This window comes from Castor canadensis, chromosome 8 (genome assembly GCF_047511655.1).
Source record: "Castor canadensis chromosome 8, mCasCan1.hap1v2, whole genome shotgun sequence".
NCBI classification, from domain to species: domain Eukaryota; kingdom Metazoa; phylum Chordata; class Mammalia; order Rodentia; family Castoridae; genus Castor; species Castor canadensis.
Genome location: NC_133393.1, coordinates 99,448,553 through 99,468,176, shown reverse-complemented (window position 1 = coordinate 99,468,176; position 19,624 = coordinate 99,448,553). Strand labels below are relative to the sequence as shown.

General features: G+C 38.9%; 1 pseudogene; it reads left to right on the top strand.

Moving 5' to 3' along the window:
- The first annotated feature begins 1,370 nt into the window (after positions 1 to 1,370).
- Positions 1,371 to 1,989, top strand: LOC109674331 (small ribosomal subunit protein eS8 pseudogene; annotated as a pseudogene).
- The last annotated feature ends 17,635 nt before the right edge of the window (positions 1,990 to 19,624 follow it).

Below are 19,624 nucleotides of genomic sequence, written 5' to 3'. Positions count from 1 at the left end.
ATTTAATATTGTTCTTCTGACCTTGCCATGGGACATATGAATGCTGTCACTGCAAGTGGTGGCCGACCTGAAAGTACAATTTTATTGACTCTCTCTCCTTCCCTGCTTGGATCCCTCATCCCTCACCCCTCTCCCATAAATATACTCCCCAATAAAGTATTTATTACATAAGCTTTTTCTTCACAAAGAAGAACGAGGCTTTCAAAACCTAATACATGAGTGAATGGATCAGGATAACAGAAATCTGCAAATGGTGTCACCTGGTACATAAAGAACCAGGGCAAAATTCTCCTTAAAGGCAAAAAATCTGGAAAGAATGTACAATTTGTCCTATGGAAGACAGCATAGATTTATCGTCTGTTATTCCATTTGAGCTAAACAAGACCCACACATGAAAGTAACAAGGAGAAAGACTTCAAGTCAATAGAGTTAGGAAAATACTTAACTGTATCACTAACCTCCCTGCTTGTGTTGCAGCCATCAGATCTCTTCCTCTCAGGTCTGCTGTGTGCAGGATTCACAGAATCTTCCTTTAATCAGCATCCTTTATATCAAGTTATTGCTTGTCATAATGCCTTCAATAGATTGTAACTTACGGTCAAAGTTCAATTCATATTGGAATGGTCTAGCAACACAATGAGGTGAACAGAGTTCTGATAGAAGTATTCAAGCCATAGTCAGTTGACCTTCTGGTAAGATCTGTTGCAAGATTCCCACATGAGAAGGTTAGACCAGAGGGCTTCAAGGTTCCTCCAACTCACAGGCCCCATGATTCAATCTTCCCCTTTAAAGGTTTCATTTAGCATGACAGATTCACAAACTCCCACAAAACTGATGACTCTCAAATCTTGACCTCCAGCACTGGATATTCTCCACAATCAAAGTTCCTTCTTTCTACCTACTTGCCAGACACTTCCTTTCTTGTACTCTATTATCACTGTGCTCAGTCAATGTGAAGTAGAATTCACCCCTCCCCAAACTCCACCAATTTACTTTCTGACTTCTTTACTTGTAAAGTGGTACTTTTCAATTCCTTATTGAATTCCATGAGCAAGCTCCTGCTCAAATGCCACCTCCTCCTTCAAGCCTTCCTAGCTCACCATCAAACATTTCTTTGTATGTGTGTATCTATGTTATGACAGAGCACACACAATTATCACTACTACACAGAAACAAGTCTATGAACTCTTTGAGGAAGGAGACTGTTTCACTGTTTTTATAAAAGTAATCTCAGTGCCTAAGCACCCAGAAAGCACTTGTTAAATTAATCACTGGAAGAAAAAAGCAATGCTAAGGGACATGATTCTTCTAATTGTCACAATAAGAAATTTCTGAACTATTGTTGAGCTCTTACCAGCCAGCACTTAGTGATGGGCATCTCTCTGCACAACTGGCACAAGTGCCACAAGACCTGGGATCAAGAGGAAGCCTGACCTCAAGAAGAAGAAGTACAAGCTGGGATGCTCTGCTGCCCACACTAAGACTGGCCCCCACCGCATACCCATGGTCTGAGTTTGAGGAGGCTCTGAGGCTGGATGTGGGAAACTTCCCCTGAGGCTCTGAGTATGGTACTCATAAAACAAGGATCCTTGATGTCATCTACAATGCAGCCAATAACGAGCTGTTCCTCACAAAGACTCCAGTGAAGAACTGCATTGTGTTCATTGACAGCACACCATACTGACAGTGGTTCAAGTCCCACTATGCATTAGCCCCGGGCCACAAGAAATGGTCCAAGCTGATCCCTGAGGAGGAAGAGATCTCAAACAAAAAATGATCAAAGAAAATTCAAAAAAACTATGATGAAAGGAAAATAATGCCAAAATCAGCAGTCTTCTGGAGGAGCACCTCCAGCAGGGCAAGCTTCTTGTCTGCTCTGCATTGTTGTCCAGCAAATGGCTATGTACTGAGGGCAAGGGAGCTGAATTCTACTGGGCAAAATCAAGGCTGGAGAAGCAAATAAGTTGCCCACCAGGTTTAGCTGTGTAATAAAGGTATTTATTGCTCTAAAAAAAAAAAAGAAGAATTGTCATTGCTTCTTCCTTCACAACTCTCCTGGTTTATACCTTTGTCCCACCAATCCAGTTTGGTCCTTGATCAATACCTTCTCATCCATTGTTCCTACCTCCAGGCACTTTCAAACCTTTTTGGATATAAAAAGCAGATTATTATTTCTAAAACTCTCACTAATGGTTTCCCTCTATTCATGGGATAAAATCTAACTGCCTTGTCCAGGATTTCAATTATCTTCTAGTTCTCTCTTTTCCAACTTCATGTCTCATACTCCTTAGTCTACTCCCTAGATTCCCACTACCACCACCACTACCACCCCTGATGCTGCTGCTTTTGTCATTCTTCCGGCCTGACCAAATCTTATAGAATTTTAAGCACCAGTTCAAGTCTCCCTCACTCTGAGAAGACTTTCTTAATACCCCAGTCCCAGGTACTCTAAATTTCTAAGTACTTCTTGCCTATAACCATACACTTATTTCCCAAAGAGAGTTTTGAGAACTATAGTCCTCTAAGATTACTGGCGGGGAGGTGGGGAGAGATGGAGAGAGAGAGGGAGAGAAGAAGAAGAAGAAGAGGAAGAAGAAGAAGAAGAAGAAGAAGAAGAAGAAGAAGAAGAAGAAGAAGAAGAAGAAGAAGAAGAAGAAGAAGAAGAAGAAGAAGAACGGGGAGGAGGAGGTAGAGGGAGAGAGGGAGGGGGAGGAGGAGGAAGAGGAGAAGGAAGAGGAAGAAGAAGAAGAGAAGTAGAAGAGGAGGAAGTATTTGGAGTCGCATATGATGTATAATAATTAACACACATTGGGGGCATATGTCAGCCATTAGCTTTATATATGCTGCTCTAGTTAATCTTCATATCCATAAATAATCCATGAAGTGTGATTCATATTCCAGTCAATAGATAAGAAAACTGAGGTGAGATATTTGACCTTCCCTAAGCCATCTACCTTCAGAGCTAGTGATATGCTCTTCTTGGATATGTATTATTGATAAAATTTTCAGATAATACAGAATAAAGGAGCTTATCACTATCGATATTATTTTTATTCCCCAACTTGTCTACAAACTCCAAGAGGGCAAACACTAGTCCTTGTTCCCTTGGTAGCTTACCCAGCACAGAGCACATAGCCACAGTAAATGCCCATCTGACCAATAAAGTGGTTGATTTTTAAGATTTCCTTATTATTAATGGGTTATTATAAATGCATAAAAGCAATGTGTTATAACTTTTCAAGGTATTTTCTCATCTTATTTTCATGACAATGGTCAAGTAGATAAATATTTTCAGTACTTTTTATACTCAAGAAAAGCAAGGAACAGAGAAAAGTTAGATGATCTGCCCAAGAGTGAACAAGGGTGTGGCAAACAGTAGGCTAACTCTCACCTCAATGGCTTCAGTCTCCCCACCTGACACCAGGTCCTCCTGGAGGCATCCCTGGGAGTTGCTGGTGGTCCACACTGAGTCACCTCAGAGATACATCCAAATATAACTATTCTTCAAGGGAAACAAATAAAGGCTTTCTGAAGTATCTACTTTGAATGTATCCAGGCCACTGTTTTGTGGAAATTAAATCACTGTCTCTCTGAAGTGAATTACTAGAGCAACATACATGAAATTACACTAAATTGGGCTCCTCTTCCTTTTCTAACTGCTTTGTGGTTCTTATCATTTTTGTTTATCCGATCATGTTGCCTGTTTGCATTTCATATTGAACACTATAATTGGAACACATAATATAATAGGTCTCTTTGCATCTCCTTGTGGATATGTGTATGGAAATCAGTCACCACACTACACGAACACAAGTGTGAATTAGCTAGAACTCTGTCCTCTCACCTTTGTGTGGCCACATTTTCTGTTCTCAAAGCTGGGTTTTGAGAGGGAACATGGAGATTCTGAAGAGAGATAAGGAATAAGTTGCTATCTAAAAGTAGGACTGGTATAACATACAAGTGGGACAAACCCATGGTATAAGTGGAGTTTCAAAGATTCCCAGGAGGGCTAGAGGTGTACCTCAGTTACAGAACATTTGCCTAGCACGTATGATGCCCTGAGTTCAATACCTGGGGGCAGGGGGAGAAATTATCCCCCTGGCCTTCAAGAGCTCTCAATTTCCTCCATCACTTATTAGTCCCTAAGATTCTCTTTTAAAATCAAATATTCTCATAATTCATTAAGTCACAAGCATATCTGTATGAGTTTATAGGACCTGTAACATAATTTGTGGAACACAGTAAAAATGCAATTGTGGACCCCCTTGTTCAAAATTGAGTATTTCAAGATGGCAACAGCAGGGCATTAACACCAAACATGGGACCCTTCTAAATATAGGTGCAAGATGGTCTCTAAGATCTTTACAGCTAAGAACTTGGATCAGTCCTAACCATGAAGAGCCTGCCTCATGAGATCATGGTTGTGAAGGGTGCATCATGAGATCATGGTTGTGAAGGGTGCATCATGAGGGGAGAGGAGAGAACAGTGAGGGAGGTATGATGGCCTCACGGCCCACAGTCAAACCATAAAGCAAGTCTGGAGTCCTGGCTATTTCCTTGTCAATGCTCCTTTTCTCCAGACCCCCAATTTATCCTCAGCCTCTAGTAGGTGACAACTCTTGAGGGCAGTGTCCTGTCTTCTCAACACCAACCAGGCCTGTGCTCCTCCATTCAAGTCTATTCGTTTTGTGCCTCTCTATTCCTGCTCTACTGTTAAACTGATAAGCTAATACAAGCTAAGATGTTAAGGGTTAGGCCTAAATCTATTACTTCAATAATAGATCACTTAAGAGGAGAGAAAAGATCAAACTCAGTCCCTTAGGACCTAAGAGAACCACGTAAAATGAAATGGGTTTCACAGTTTAAGATCTTGGTTGGTTTTTGGTTTTTGGTTTTTTTTAACTTTAAACATATCTGTGAACTCTACTTTCTAGCCCATAATATAGTTGTGTCTATTTTCATATTTCTAAGAAACTTTAATATGTGAAATTACTTATATCTAGAACAAACTAAGTTGTCTCCATTTTCATTTTTCTCCAGGCATAAACAAAATATTTGATCCAATGCAATTGTGACAAGAGGCTATGCTGATAGGTGGGAGCCAGTGGGTTTTTATTTTATATTGAATAATTAGAAGTTTAAGAACACCTATTCATAAGGTGCCAAAACTCATTTTTTCAAAGACTAGCTGTGGGGTTTGCTGAGGCCAATCTAGAGCCTCAGCTCTGGAAAGTGGGCAGTAGCCTTGGGGACCAATAAAATTAGCATATGTCCTCTCAAAAGAGAATGCCCACTTCACTTTTGTTTAACCAATCCTCTAACAGCCAAAAGTTTCTTGATAACACAAAAGTTAAAAGTACCAACTTTCTCAACCATATATTCTTTGACTTACCAAGAAACAATGAGATTGACCAATACACAAAAAGTAGATTTAGTGGATTTTCTTGTCATTCTGTGACCAAAACATTTAAGAGAACAGAAATTCAAACTTAACCCCCAAAGCTGATTCCTTCTTACACATGTACAAGTTGATACCCCATGTATATTCTGCAGCATGGCTGTACCCCTGAAGGGAAAATACTGGTCAATGTCTTTGAGACAAGATTTGCATGCTAATTACTAGCTGACTTTTTAATAAATATCAAAAAGAAAATAATTGCCATTGTTTGTTGACCACCTCTCACAGGAGAGACACATTGCCAAAGGCCATTCCTGCATTGTGTCACATCACATTGATGCTGAGAGAAAGGATGAGTTCTCCCTGAGTCACTGTGAAGATTAGAGAAGCTAATCCTGATCTTTAATGGAAGTTAGTGAATATTAGCTAATTTACATTTATTATGTTCTTTAATCCCCTAATAATCTACTGATTGATAAGTTAATGAGATCAAACTACTAAATAACAGAATTAGGATTTTACTCCAGTTCAGTGCCATGGAATCATTTCCTGCACTGATTCTAAGTAGGCCTAACTTGGCCAATGACACCTTTTTTCCAAGGGTCACCTTTGCTCTATGTCACATGAAATCACCTCCACTGACCACCTCAATAAGAATGCCTGCCCTTTTTTCTTTCTTTTCCTATTGGTAATATTTATCTGACATTTACTATTTATTCTTTTACTTCCCATATAGATATAGCTTATCTTGGTGAAAAAGAAATGTGCCGGGTTAGTGGCAGGACCCTTGGAGGAGAGAGCAAATGTGAGTTCCAGACTGGAGGAGTTTACAATTAGAAGGGACACTACTGTGACACATGTCACTGTGCTTGAGATTGGAAGATACATGCTATGGGACAGGCTTAAGCTAAGGGCCTCTGGAGTATAGAGGCAGAGGTACTCTCAGATCTGAGGGGTCAGGAAGGTCTCATGAAGGAGTCGACATATGAGGTGGGCCCATCAGAGAGAACAACATGAGCCAGAGTTTAGGGACAAAGAAAATCTCCTAAGCCTCAATACTAGGTGTAGTTGAGTTAAATTGAGAGAATATGAATCTTCAAAGTGGGAGTTATAGGAGTTATGTGAACTATAGAGACTTCCAGGATAAAGGTTTTAGAATTTATTCAGCTGACAAGAGGGAGGGAGCCATTAGGAGATGTGAGGGTGGAAGGTGGCTTACTAAGACCCAGGCTTTTGGAGCAGAGTATGATGCTAATGTATGGTCATGCGTATAATAAATGGAAATGGGACAGAGAAAATCCAGGAGAATGGCTGATAGCTCCTACAAGGGCTGAGATAATAAGAGCCTGACCAAAGGAAGCAGAGAAGGGCAGACCTGGAGGGTGAGTTTGAGGAACACTGGTGAAGCAGGCTTGGCAGAACTTGAGGAATGAGAAGGGAAGAGAAAGAGCGGTCCCAGGCAGCTGGAAGAACACTGGCACTGAACTCCCCTCAGAATATAGGAAGCCACAGGTACAGTGCCTCTCTCCTTTCTCTGCTCCTCATGATCACCTCAAAGGTACCTTTTTTCCCTTGTAACAGTTACTTATTTACCATGGCCTACAACGCCCTGCATGGCCTAACCTTGGCTCAAGCCTCACCAACAGTCTTTCCTTCAACATAGTAAGCTGGGTCCTCTCTGGGCATTGTACTTTGCATCCCTGCCTGTAATGTTCCCCAACCCCCACCCCCAATCTTTACCCAGCCTGCTTTGTTCCATCATCAGATCTTAATTCAAAGGCCACTCACCTTTAGAGCAGCTCTACCCACACTCCAGCACTTGATCCCATGACCTGCTGTGCTTTTCACATGACACATCCCACTATCTGAAGGGGAAGGGCCAGGGTCATTCCTGCCTGCACTCTAGATTATCATCCATCTGCCCTCACTAGAATGTCAGCTCCTTAAGAACAGGGGCCTCATCCCACTGCATACCCAGTAGTCATTCAGCACCATATATTGTCCTCACAAGCTGGCTTTCTTCACGGAACGCAGTTTTAACCACGGACCTACTTTCCCCAAACAAAATGTACATATATTGTGGTGCCATGTCACTTGCATGAACAGATACTGTTTGTACTACTACTAATAATAATTAATGATAATAATAATTCTTACCATATGCTGAGTGTGTATCATCGACCAGCATTATTTATTGTGTATATATTATCTATTTACCATCATCAGTATCCTCATTTTAAAGATCTCAAAATTAATTTAATTGAGATTATGGAACTTGAAAGTCACATGCTCTTAAGTGACATATCTCCCTCATTGCCAAAAGTAGGCATTTCCAAATTTTTAAAAGTTTAGGAAACAATGAACTTAATGATGGAAACCACAGCTGGGAAGAGTCTCAAGGAAATATCTCTATAAACTTTTGAAGGATTCTGGGTTAAGGACAGAAAGGTGAGTACATCCATTGATGGAAAAAGGTGTTTTCAAAAAAACAAAAATGTCTTATTAGCCAGTTATCCTTTGTTAATTGTGTCAAAATAATCATTAATCATCCCACTTTGGCAAAACCCAGTTGTGAAAGTGGCCTCCCAATGCAAGGATGGAGATTTGGTTTGCTGGGAATGCAACTCACTGAGAGAGAAAAGTTTCTGAGTACAGTGGGATCCCCCTCCAGTCAGCCCTGCCTACTGCTGACACCCTGGTCCTTGGTACTTTCAGCAAAGTTAGGAGAATGGGGCCATGCATTTTAGTAAGAAGACGGGAGCAAAAATTGTGTCACTTTTCAAAGCATTTTGAGATTACTGGAGTGGTTAGTGGGTACCAGGATGGAATGCATCCCCTAATTTCTCTAATCCTGCCAAATTTAAGGTCTATGATAAATAACAGATAATCAAGTTTGAAATTCATCAAGAAACAGTTGGAGTTGGGGGAAATTTTCTATGAATTTAGCAATAATGCTATAGAAATAGGAATATTCCAGCAACCAAATGACCCAGGCAGTGAGAAATAAATATACTCTTCTGAGGTGATCAGGACACCATTTTTCACAGCTGCAAAGAGTAAAAGGAGGATGAGAGAAAATGATGGGATTTTCAAAGCAACATAAAATCGAGAGCTTCTTGGTTTATAGGGAAATGAATTTAAGACTCCAGGAAGAAAAATAAGGACCTTGATAACCATGTTGCTTATGCATTTGGATGTTACACTCAGCATGCATCCTACAAATATTTGGAGGCTACATTTCCTTTTTCTAATTCTTAATATTTGATCATTTTTCAAACAGAAAAATATAGTTTGTATCCCTGCTGAATGTACCAAGGAAAACTTCTTTTAAAGACACAGTAGTGTCGGAATTGACCTTAAAAATGGTCTCTATATGTGCATATCTCATGTGTCATTAATTAATTTTAATGCTCATTACTAACAAGTTTTTCCAGAAGCCATATTTCTGTACTGCAGGGAAACAATCTTAAAAAAAAAAAAAAAAAAGGAGCTGAGCCAGAAATAGAAAGGGTAAGTCCTCTATTATTCTCACACCATAGAAAGCATGGGTGCAATCCTGTTTTAATAGCAGAATAAATGGTATAGAGATAATGTTTCACACTAATAAATTAAATTTGGGTCGCCAGTGTAAAATAGAAATGTTTCTGATAGTTATAGCCTGGAATGTGGAATCTGAAAAGACGTACAATTGCCCTGGAAAATGTTTCTTTGTATTTAAAAAAAGAGGCTATCATTTTAACATTTCTCTTAACTTTACTAAAAATAATAACCATGACAGGATGCTTTTTTCCCCTACTAACAGGGATGCCAAGTGGAAAAAAATAAATAAATAACTGAAGAACCACAGTGCCCCCTAATGGAAAGAAGCAGAATTGGTCCTTATACACAGTAAGTAGTAAACTAAACAGAGCACTTGTGAGCAAAAACATTCTCTTTCTACAAATCAGAAGAAAATGATAACACTATTAGTTCCAAAAAATAATTCATATTCATACATGGATCTTATTTTCCTAGTTACTAGCCGTTTCATGACTTTTTAAACTATAGAATATGTCGTAATCATGCTATAATTTTGCATGCATCAATTTGCTTCTAAAATGACACCGCAATCATTTCTCGACAATATTAAAAGTTCATAAACATCTTTTTAAGATATTATGGGGTTTTGTTTTGTTTTGTTTGTTTTCCTTTTTTTTTTTTTTTTTTTGGCGGTACTGGGGTTTGAACTCAGGGCCTACACCTTGAGCCACTCCACCAGCCCTTTCTTGTGATATTTTTCCCCCAGAGATAGTCCCACAAACTTTTCCTGGGCTGGCTTCAAACAGCAATCCTCCTGATCTCTGCCTCCAGAGTAGCTAGGATTACAGGTGTGAGCCACCAGCATCTGGTACTTTGTTTCTTTTCTTTCTTCTTCTCTTTTTTTTATCGTTTTGACATTTACTCACATGTGTACACATTGTTTGGGCCACCATCACCACCACCACCCCTCGCCCGGCTGTGTTCTTGAAATAGGGTCTCACTCTCTTCCTCAGCCTCCTGAGTGCTGAGATTACAGGCATGGACACCACACCTAACATGATGTATTTAATTATTTCCTTTTTTTAAAACAATTCTAGAAGAATTAAAAATATCTTTAAAAAAGGAAAATTTTACAAAGAAATCCAAACAAGATTATCAAAACATTGTCAAGTAAGGAAGGTGTTGGGCAAGACCTTTAATAAACTCACAGAGATGATTTGTAACCAAAATACTAACCATTAAGAGAACATGTACTATATTCAAACTACTGACGTTAAATAGACACTGAGAAAGATCTAACAAAAGAACTGATGCCAAAAGGCCATGTTTACAGCAGTTAACAGGCACATCCATATAAACAATGCAAAGCAGTACTTTTACTAAGTTAGACTGTACTGGACTAAGTTGATGGGGGGGGAAGCACCCCACCCTCTAAAAAGCAATCAGGAAAACTGTCAAGGGGTTGGACAGTGGAAGAGAAGAGGGCAGATCTACTCAAGACAGAGTGAATAACAGCCAAATTACAGAGTCAGGAGCTCAAATGGTTTTGCCCAAAGGATGGAGAGTAGATGGTCCCAGCAGAGGGCTTGGAAGACAGCACTTGAAACGCAAAGGGGAGGGAGGGAAAGAACACATGCTGAGCACCATCTATGCCTTCAGTGTCAGGAGGTTAACAAGCTGTGTCTCATTCAACACAGAATTGCAATATAGTGGTGTCATCATCTCCATTTGAAAATGAAGAAGCTGAGAGGTTCAGAGGAGTTGATTCTTGGTCAGTAACTAGAAAAGACAAGACTTACGTTCAGTAAGTTTCTTATGTGGACTGTGTTTTCTACAGTGAGAAAATCTTACCCCTTGAAATCATGTTTATTTATTCACCTGCTTAGAAAAGAAAACCTTTCTATCATAGAAAACACTGTAAAATACTGTAGTGTGCTCCCATCAAGTTTCTGTCTCAGTGATCACAAATACACAATGTGAATTAAATATACTTGCAACTAATGGCTCTAAACTCTTTCAAACACCTCAAACCACAATTTTCTCCTCTTTGTGGAGCTTGTAAAGCTGGAAACTATGATACTGAGAGTAAGGCTACCAAACTTCCTTTGGAAAATGACAAGGGTAGCCCTTCTCCTTCTGTCTCAAAGCAGTGGGTAGAGGAGGGAAAATGAGAGCTAGAGTAATGACAAGGCCCCTTGGGGTTGTGCTGAGCCTGCTGTCAGGTAACCATATGTGCCCACAAAGTAAGGAGTGCCACTAGGCTACCAGTTGTCATATTCCCTTTACAGATGTTGTTCATTTACTTCTCAGATCAACCACTCGGGGCCACAGGGTCTACACAGGAAAGATGATCAGAGTTCTCATATTCAAGAAGTATAGTCCAACAATCACAAAGTTGGTTCAAACTAACTCAAGATCGTCACTGCATTTCTCAGCCATTCTGAAGGAAACATGTAGGTTACAATACTCTCCTAAAATTCCTTTTTCCTCCCTCCTCTACTTCCCTCGCCAGCTACAACTACTCTGGCATCTCTCGTATTTCAAAAGCCTTCACTAAAAAAACATTTTAAGATGCTGTTAAGAGAATGAAAAGACAAGCCACTGAGAGAAAATATTTTCAAAATGCATACCTGATAAAGGACTTGTAACTGTCATATACAAAACAACTCTTAAAAATCAGCAATAAAAAGACCAAAACTCAATTAAAAAGAGGGCAAGGGGTGGAATGTAACTGAGTGTATGGCACTTTCCCAGGGTATGCAAGGCCCTGGGTTCAATCCCCAACACCAAACGCACACACACACACACACACACACACAAAAGGGAAAAAGCAAAGGATAGGAGGAGGAAGAGAAAAAGAAGAAAGATTTGGATACCTTATCAAAGAAGATATACAGATAGAAAATAAATATATGAAAAGATGCTCAACATTATATATATCAGGGAATTGCAAATGAGGTATCACTACACACCTGCTAATACCAAATGCTGGCAAGAATGTGGAACAATAGAAAGCCTCATTCACTGTTGGTAAGAACACAGATGGCACAGCTACTTTGCAAAATGGTTGGGCAATTTCTCTTTTTTTGGGAGGAGGGAGTTGTCTATTTTTTGAGACAGATCTTGCTATTTAGCCACACAGGCTAGCCCTGAACTCTTCATTCTTTTGTCTCAGCCTCCCAAGTACTAAGATTTACAGGTGTGTGTCACTATGCCTGGCTGTGATTTGGAAACAAAACAACATATACTTATTATCGTGATACAACCATCATGTTCATTGGTATTCACCCAAACAAACTGAAAACTTGCACCCACAAAAAGAACTATTCACAGCTGTTGATAACAGCTTTATGCTAAAAATTGGAAGCAACCAAGTGACCTTCAACAAGTAAGTGGAAAAACTATGGGCACATACAGACAAATGGATATTACTCAACAGTGAAAAAAAAAAAAAAGAGCTATCAAGCCTCAAGAAAATACAGAGAAAACCTAAAGGCATATTGCTAAGTGACAGAAGCTGACCTGAAAATGCTACATACTGTATGATTCTAACTTTACAGCATAGTAGATCAGAAAAAAAAATTTAGAGACAGTAAAAATATCAGTTGTTGAAAGAGATTGGTAGGTGGAGGGAAAGGCAGGATGAATAAGTGAAATACAGAGAATTTTAGGACACTAACACAATTCTGTATGTTGCTGCTGTCATGAAGACATGCCATTATGCATTTGGCAAAACCCATAGAACTTTACAACACAAAGCATGAACTCCTATGTAAACTATAGGTTTTAGTTAATAATAGTCTATTGGTTCATTATTATAACAAATGTACCATACCAATATAATATGGTAACAATAGGGAAATGGCAGGGGAAGGGTGGATATATGGGAACTCTGTACTTTCTGCTTACTTTTTCTGTAAACCTTTAACTGCTCTATAAAATCTTCAGATGTTTTCAAGACATTATTTTTCTCTCCCTTGGGACTATACCTTAGCCCTCACCACCACAGGATCTGGAAAAAAGTGCCTTTCTCCTCCTCATAGGCCTTGTGGACAGAATCTGCCCACATGTCTTACTACCTGATAACCTCTCATTGTGGCCACTATTTTGTTTACTTGGGATTAATTTTCATCCTATTCCCCTGGTTATTATTAAGCCTTGATGCAATAATGCTGTGTTCTGGGTGAGGTGCAGAACACAGATTCCCAGCCCCAGCCTCAAGTGGAGTTCACCATGGGGAAACAGCTCACTGGGAGGTGGCAGACATTGCTCTATGGGACAGTAATGATGACTTGGTAGTGACAGAGCCCCCAACACCCTCCCAGAGAGATGCCCTGCAAAGAAACTCACAAATGATTGGTGTGGTTTTCAGGTGCCCAAACATAAAAGGAAGCAGAGGCCAGGTTAACCCACAGAAAAACTCCCATTCCCTTCAAAGAAATGACTTTTCAGACCTGTCCCTTCCTCATTCCTTTGTGAACATTTTGTTAGAAAAATGAAACTCAGTGTCCAGGTGTCTCCAAACTCTCTACAGCCTACTTCAGAAAGGCCTTTCCTAAAAGACCCACTTTGGGAATTCCCCTAAGTAGCCCATGTTAAGATGTTCAGAATTTTGTGAGACAGGACTGCACTTCAAATATATCCCTCCTCAAAGAAACAGTTATAACTGACAGAAGATACTGAGCCCCAAATTGACACAATTCACCAGTCTTCCACGGTCTAATTCAAAAGTCACATCTCCTAGTTGGAAGAATTCATTTTGGGGTTTTGAGAGCTAAAAATGCAAATAACCTCCAAACCACTCCTTTATTTTCAAGGGTTAAATTTTTCCTAAGGCTCTGAACACCCTCACTTTTCTTGTCTAACAATTGTCAGTCTGCCAGATCACTCAAGAGGAAATGTTTACAATGCAGTGCATATGTTTTTAGTTTATCATTTTGCCATCTGTTCATGGAAAACTATCAACACCAGCACATACATGTACATTGTATATCAGTCTTCCATTGCCTAAGCATTAAACAGCAGAAGTTTGGCAAAGATCAATTAGCAGCAGATGACCTTTCCACAACAATGCACAGAAAGTTGCCTAGACACACAGAACACACTGGGCTAGAGATGCCAAACTAATGTGAAAATGCAGCACTAGAATGTTACAAAATAAAAAGACATCTTTCCCCATAATAACTGTAATTGTGTTACCATTTTAGAGCAACTCATGTTGGTTTACAATATTTAATATGGACATATTTCCCTCATAATTTTCAAATTGTTATGTCAAAGCTTTACTTTTACTAGGAAAAAGGGGTATTAAATTTACTTAATGTTTCCTGAGTGCCTGTTTTGAGATTATTGCTCCTTATATCCTCCTTGTAAACATATGGAAAATTTTGTAATCCCCTCAAAATATGGTTACTATATCAGAGAAAGAGTGTTCTTTGATAACCCCAATTTAAATTTAAATTTTCTGGGTTTTTATCTTTCATATTATTAAAGATTCATCTCTTTCATTATAAATTTGATTTAAATTTCAGCAGAACTTTTCTGAATTCAAAGCAAAAAATGTACTAAGTAGGACTGAGCAGCTTCCATTTATGGGATGGCTGGTCTGGCTGACCCAAAAAATGAACAAATTGAGAAGAGCTGGTTAGTTCTAGGTTTAGCGGATCTTGATTAAATTTAACTAAGTTTTTGCTTCTCTTACAAAATCTCCAAAAATGTGAATATAATATTCTTACAGAATAATTGTTCATTTCCTGGGTTGATTCACTCAGTCTGATAATGACTGAGCCCTGATGGTAACTCAGGTAGGAACTGGAACTTCAAATGAAATCAACTTGCTTCACAACAAGAAAATTTGCCCTGACTGTCCCCATTAAGCCTTTCAAAGATGTGTGTCTTTGAGTTGCCATCGACACTAGGAATGAAGTTTGAGTGAACCTACACAAATCCATAATCTCTAATCACTTCTGGAAAAAAAACAGACAGAATATGGCCATGATGGGGCATGCATACCTGTAATCCCAGCATTCAGGGGACTAAGATAGGATCACCAGGAGCTGGAGGACAGCTTGAGCTACACAGAAGTTCAAGGCCAGCCTGGATATATTGAGACCCTGTCTCAAAAACAACAAAAATCAGCCAAAACTTCAGACCCTACTGAAAATGATCCGTAACATCACTTTAAGTAGAAACAAATGCACCTTTCTCCTACACTGAAACAAAACTTCTAAAAGCTAAAGTTCACTGTCACATGTAGGGCTATACCAGTACGTATAGATTTGTGAAAGAGTAACGTAAACCAATACCATAACTACCTTCACTTTCAGTTCTTAACTCAGCTGAAAGAAAATTAAGGTAAGACATGAATTATTTCCTAATATACTAAGAGTCTACCTTGATTTTAGCCACAGAGACCAAAAGTAAAAGTAAACATTAAGAGATTCTCTTTATAATTAAGAAGGGAAACATTTTCCCCAGAAGCTTGATAGAGAAAAGACAAAAGCAGATGATTACTATAAAGACATCATTTGCAGAAAATCTAAACATCACTGATAAACATACATATTCTTAAGTTCTGCCATATGCCAAGCACCAAGGTTATTAAAGGAAATTCAAAACATGCCACATTCAAAAAACCCCTACTCTGCTAAGGAAAATGAGTCATGAATACCAAACCAACTCAAGAACAGCACAAGACTGTAAGTAGTGTAGTTGTGCTCTGGAAAAGATGGCACACATAGGAATAAAGAAACAAAAAGATGGTTGTGGGGTGGAGTAGTCAAAGAAAGATTTCCTTCAGAGAAGAAAGCTTGAGGAAGATTTGATTTGACTTGGAGCTAAATAGGATGGGCATTTGGGGTCTGAGGATGCTGACTCCTCTCAATAGGATGCCAAGGGAGACCTCTCTGAGAAGATGGTGTCTACTCTGAGACCTAAATTATAAGGAAGAACTAACAGCAAGCATCAGCCAAAGGGTACTGTAGGAGCATATGTCCTGAGGATAAAGCAGATCATAGGCACATTTGAAGGCAGAAGTAAATAAACATGGCAGGCACACAGGGGGCAGGGGAGAGAGTGCAGTGAGTAAAATCAGAACTGTCAGGGACTGATCAAGTCAGTCTTTCTTTTAATTACAATAGAAAGTCACTAAATTATTTTCAGATTCAAGAAGAGTTTATGGTACACAAGTTCAATGATGTCATTTATATTTTCTAAGATCACTGTAGTTATAAGAAGAATGGATTGTAGAGGGAGAAACAAGAACTGATGCAGTTAGGAGTAGCCTGAAACAAGGTGAAGAACCAGGGAGGTAGCAATGAGGTAAGAGAAGGGAAAGGCCTAGAGATGTACCTACAGGACTTGCTGGTGACATGAAGCAAGAGACAAGAGAAGAGAAAGAGAACAGGGATGGTATATAAGCCTTTGACTTGAGAGGTTTAGAGGGTGGTGAGACCACTCACTAAAATGAAGACATCTTGAAAAAGAAAGATTAGGTCAGAGAAGGGGAAAATCAACAGTGCCTGATTAGATATGTTATTTTCATGCCTATTTTATATCTGTATCTCTCATGAATAGGAACTACCTGCAGAAACTTAATAGTAAGGACCTAATCAATAAGGCAATTATTTTTCTTATATAAACAAGGATCTCAGGAAAGTTAAGCCATTTAGGGTTGATAGAAACACTCAAAGTCCCCTTTCTGTCCCTGCAACCATCAAAAGGAAATGATTTTCATCCTTATGGTAATCACATGTTCATCTCCAACTTCTGGTCCAAGTTTTAGGCAAGAATAAAAAGGAAGCAAAATGAGGAAGGATGTGTGTCTAAATAAGGTAAAACAAATTCTAGAAATCCTCAGAAGACTTCAGTTGATATTTCCCATGGCTACCTATAGCTTCAAGAGAGTCTGAAAAAATATGGTTCTTAGCTTATTTATGAATGCACACTCCTACTCATAAATAACACCAGGGATCTAGTGGGGAAGTGGATATTGGGAAGGCAGTCATCTGTGTAAACTACAATATCCAAGTGGAGACTGAAAGGGAACTATTGGCTATTGGAGTCTGGAGTCTGGGGGAGTATTTAGAGATATGAAAAATAAATGATCATTGACCTATGGAGGATATTTAAAGCCATGGGACTGAGTCAAAAGAATTAAGTAAAAACTGAAGAAAGTTAGAAATCCTTCAACATTTTGAGATCCTATGAAGGAAGTAGCAAAGAAAGTTGAATACAACAGTTAGTGGCAGAAGGAAAACCAGAAGGCTGTGCTGAAAACTGGCAAGAGATCAAGTTAGGAAGTTATAAAATTGGCCACTGAATGTGGAAACATGGAGATCATTGCTAGCCATGAAAGAGTAGTTTCAGTAGAGTAGCAAGGGTCAAATTGGAGTGGATTAAAGAATGACTTGAAGGTAGAAAGCTGGGGACTGAGTTTAGGAGAACTTTCCTTAGAAGCCTTTGCTATAAAGAAAAGCAGTGATAGTGCTTTTCTATGTGACCTCAAGGGATGTTGTTGTTTATTGGTTCCCTTGTTTTGCTTATTTACTTGCTTTGTGAGTAGAGGACACTAGAAAAGTTTTCTCTGCTGATGGAAGACCTTGAATTTGAAGCTGAGAGGTGGAGACTTAATTTTGGAAACACTGCAAGTTTTAAAGCAAGAAAATAGCATGATAAAGGCAGAATTTTAGGAAAATTCGTCGAAAAGAGCTGCCTATAAATTATATAAAATTGGAAAAGTATACATAGTAATGAAAAGTGCTGGATATCATCCAAAGGGAACCAACTAATGCAATAGAAAATGACCTGAAAAGGGCCCCTGAGATAAGTCAGCCATGAGTCTTTCAATGCCTAAAGAATGGGCCCCAGAAGGAGAATGCAGAATTGATGCCTCTCCAAAAGGCTAAATTTAAACTTAAAGTCTGCCTCTGAGAGGCTGTCATAAAAACCCTAAATACCATAAAATATCTGAGATAAAATATTGAAGGAATCACTAAAATCTACTAAATTTTAAATGGATGAATGTGTTGGATCAGCACTTATTTTTATTCTTGTAATTTATAGAGCTGTGTAAATATATATGGTACTTTATAGAACATAAAGCACAAAAGACAGAACTCCTGTCCTGTGAAGTTTACAGTCTCACTCAGACATAAACTGAAAACACTGCATGATGACCCCTAAATTATTTTTTTCCGACAAAGTGATTATAGAAGATATGAGCACTGCCAACCTTATGGATCAATGTTTTACACACCCTACCGAGTTCTCAACCCTCATAGGAAACCCTTTAGAGGTGATGGTTACTTACCAATTTTTTATCTGTGTGTTGCATATATATTCTGAGGTATTTGGAAGTGAAAATGTGTTTTTTTTTCATGCCTCCCTTCTGAAACTTCCCTAATAACAATTAGGATTTGTTAGAAGACTCGAATCAAGTGCATTAGAACCATGGAAGGCACAGAAATTGAGCAGCCCAACCTCAGGTGGACCTAAAACCAACAAAGGTGAAATGATTCAACCAAAGTCACTGCATGAGTTCATGGAGCTGGAACCCAAATATGAGAACCCTGATACACAACACTGTCTGGTACTCTTTCCTTCTCTTCCCTTTAAGCCAATCAACTTAGAGATGTTCCATTTGCTTGTTTATTTGGTTGGTTTTTTTAATGGTCTTTCATGAAACTCATGTGAGCCTTTTATGCCATTTTCTCTGACATTCCTCAGCATTATGCTTCTCTTTAACAAAAAACATCAGTGAAGGGGAGCAGAAGCTGCTTTTTATGGCCCCAAATCCATGTTCTGATACCCCAGAATCAAGAATTGACCAGCTTTAACATGGAACCATCTCTGACAGAGGCTCTTCCATTTCTGTATTTCATTTTTTGATGTTTTATTTCCTACCAATCAGGTGCCCACTCTCAACAGTTTCATTTAAATCAACCTAAAGAGGTAGAAAAAATGTGCAGTTTGTAAGATTTGGGTACCTAGAACAGCATCCTACAGAAAACAGCATACAATATATGGTAGATTAATTGACTGTGAAATTACAGTTTAAGCAACAAAGCTTTTTTAAAGTGTTAGGAATGTAAAGGAGCATGTAAACAAACCGATTTTCATTATTTGTTGGAGTAAAACTGTTTGCCGTTTCCCCTTGCCTTTCTTTCTTCCTTTCTCTTTACAAATGTCTTACAAGCACTTGCTCTGGGATCATTTCCATTGTAAAGCTTTCCTAAACACCACTCCCTGAAAAGCGAGATTTATTGGTAGAGGTGCTGAATGATTCTTAGCTAATGCAATCTGCAGTAGTTTCGTGTATGTTAAAAATGAATAAAGCATTATACAAATCAAAAGTATTGTATTAATGTTATTATGATGAATAAGAAAGGTGAATGGTCATTATCATTAGGCTGCTTACTGATAGCCTGGCACTTTACAATGGCAAAGGACAATAAAGAAAATTAATCCAGCTCACTCATTTTAACAATGAGGCAAATGAGAGCTAATAATGAAAGTGGTTTGCCCAAGATCCCACAACTAGTTAGAGGCTGAGCTAGACACACAGCCTTACAAAGTGTAAGCAATTCTATAACTACACCCCAAGGAAGCTCTCTTGTGTGATATTCTCCGTCATTGGATCTCACCCTCTACCAAACCATACCTGTCAGATTCCTTCATTTTCCCCAAGAGCAGCCTATGGGTCAGTGA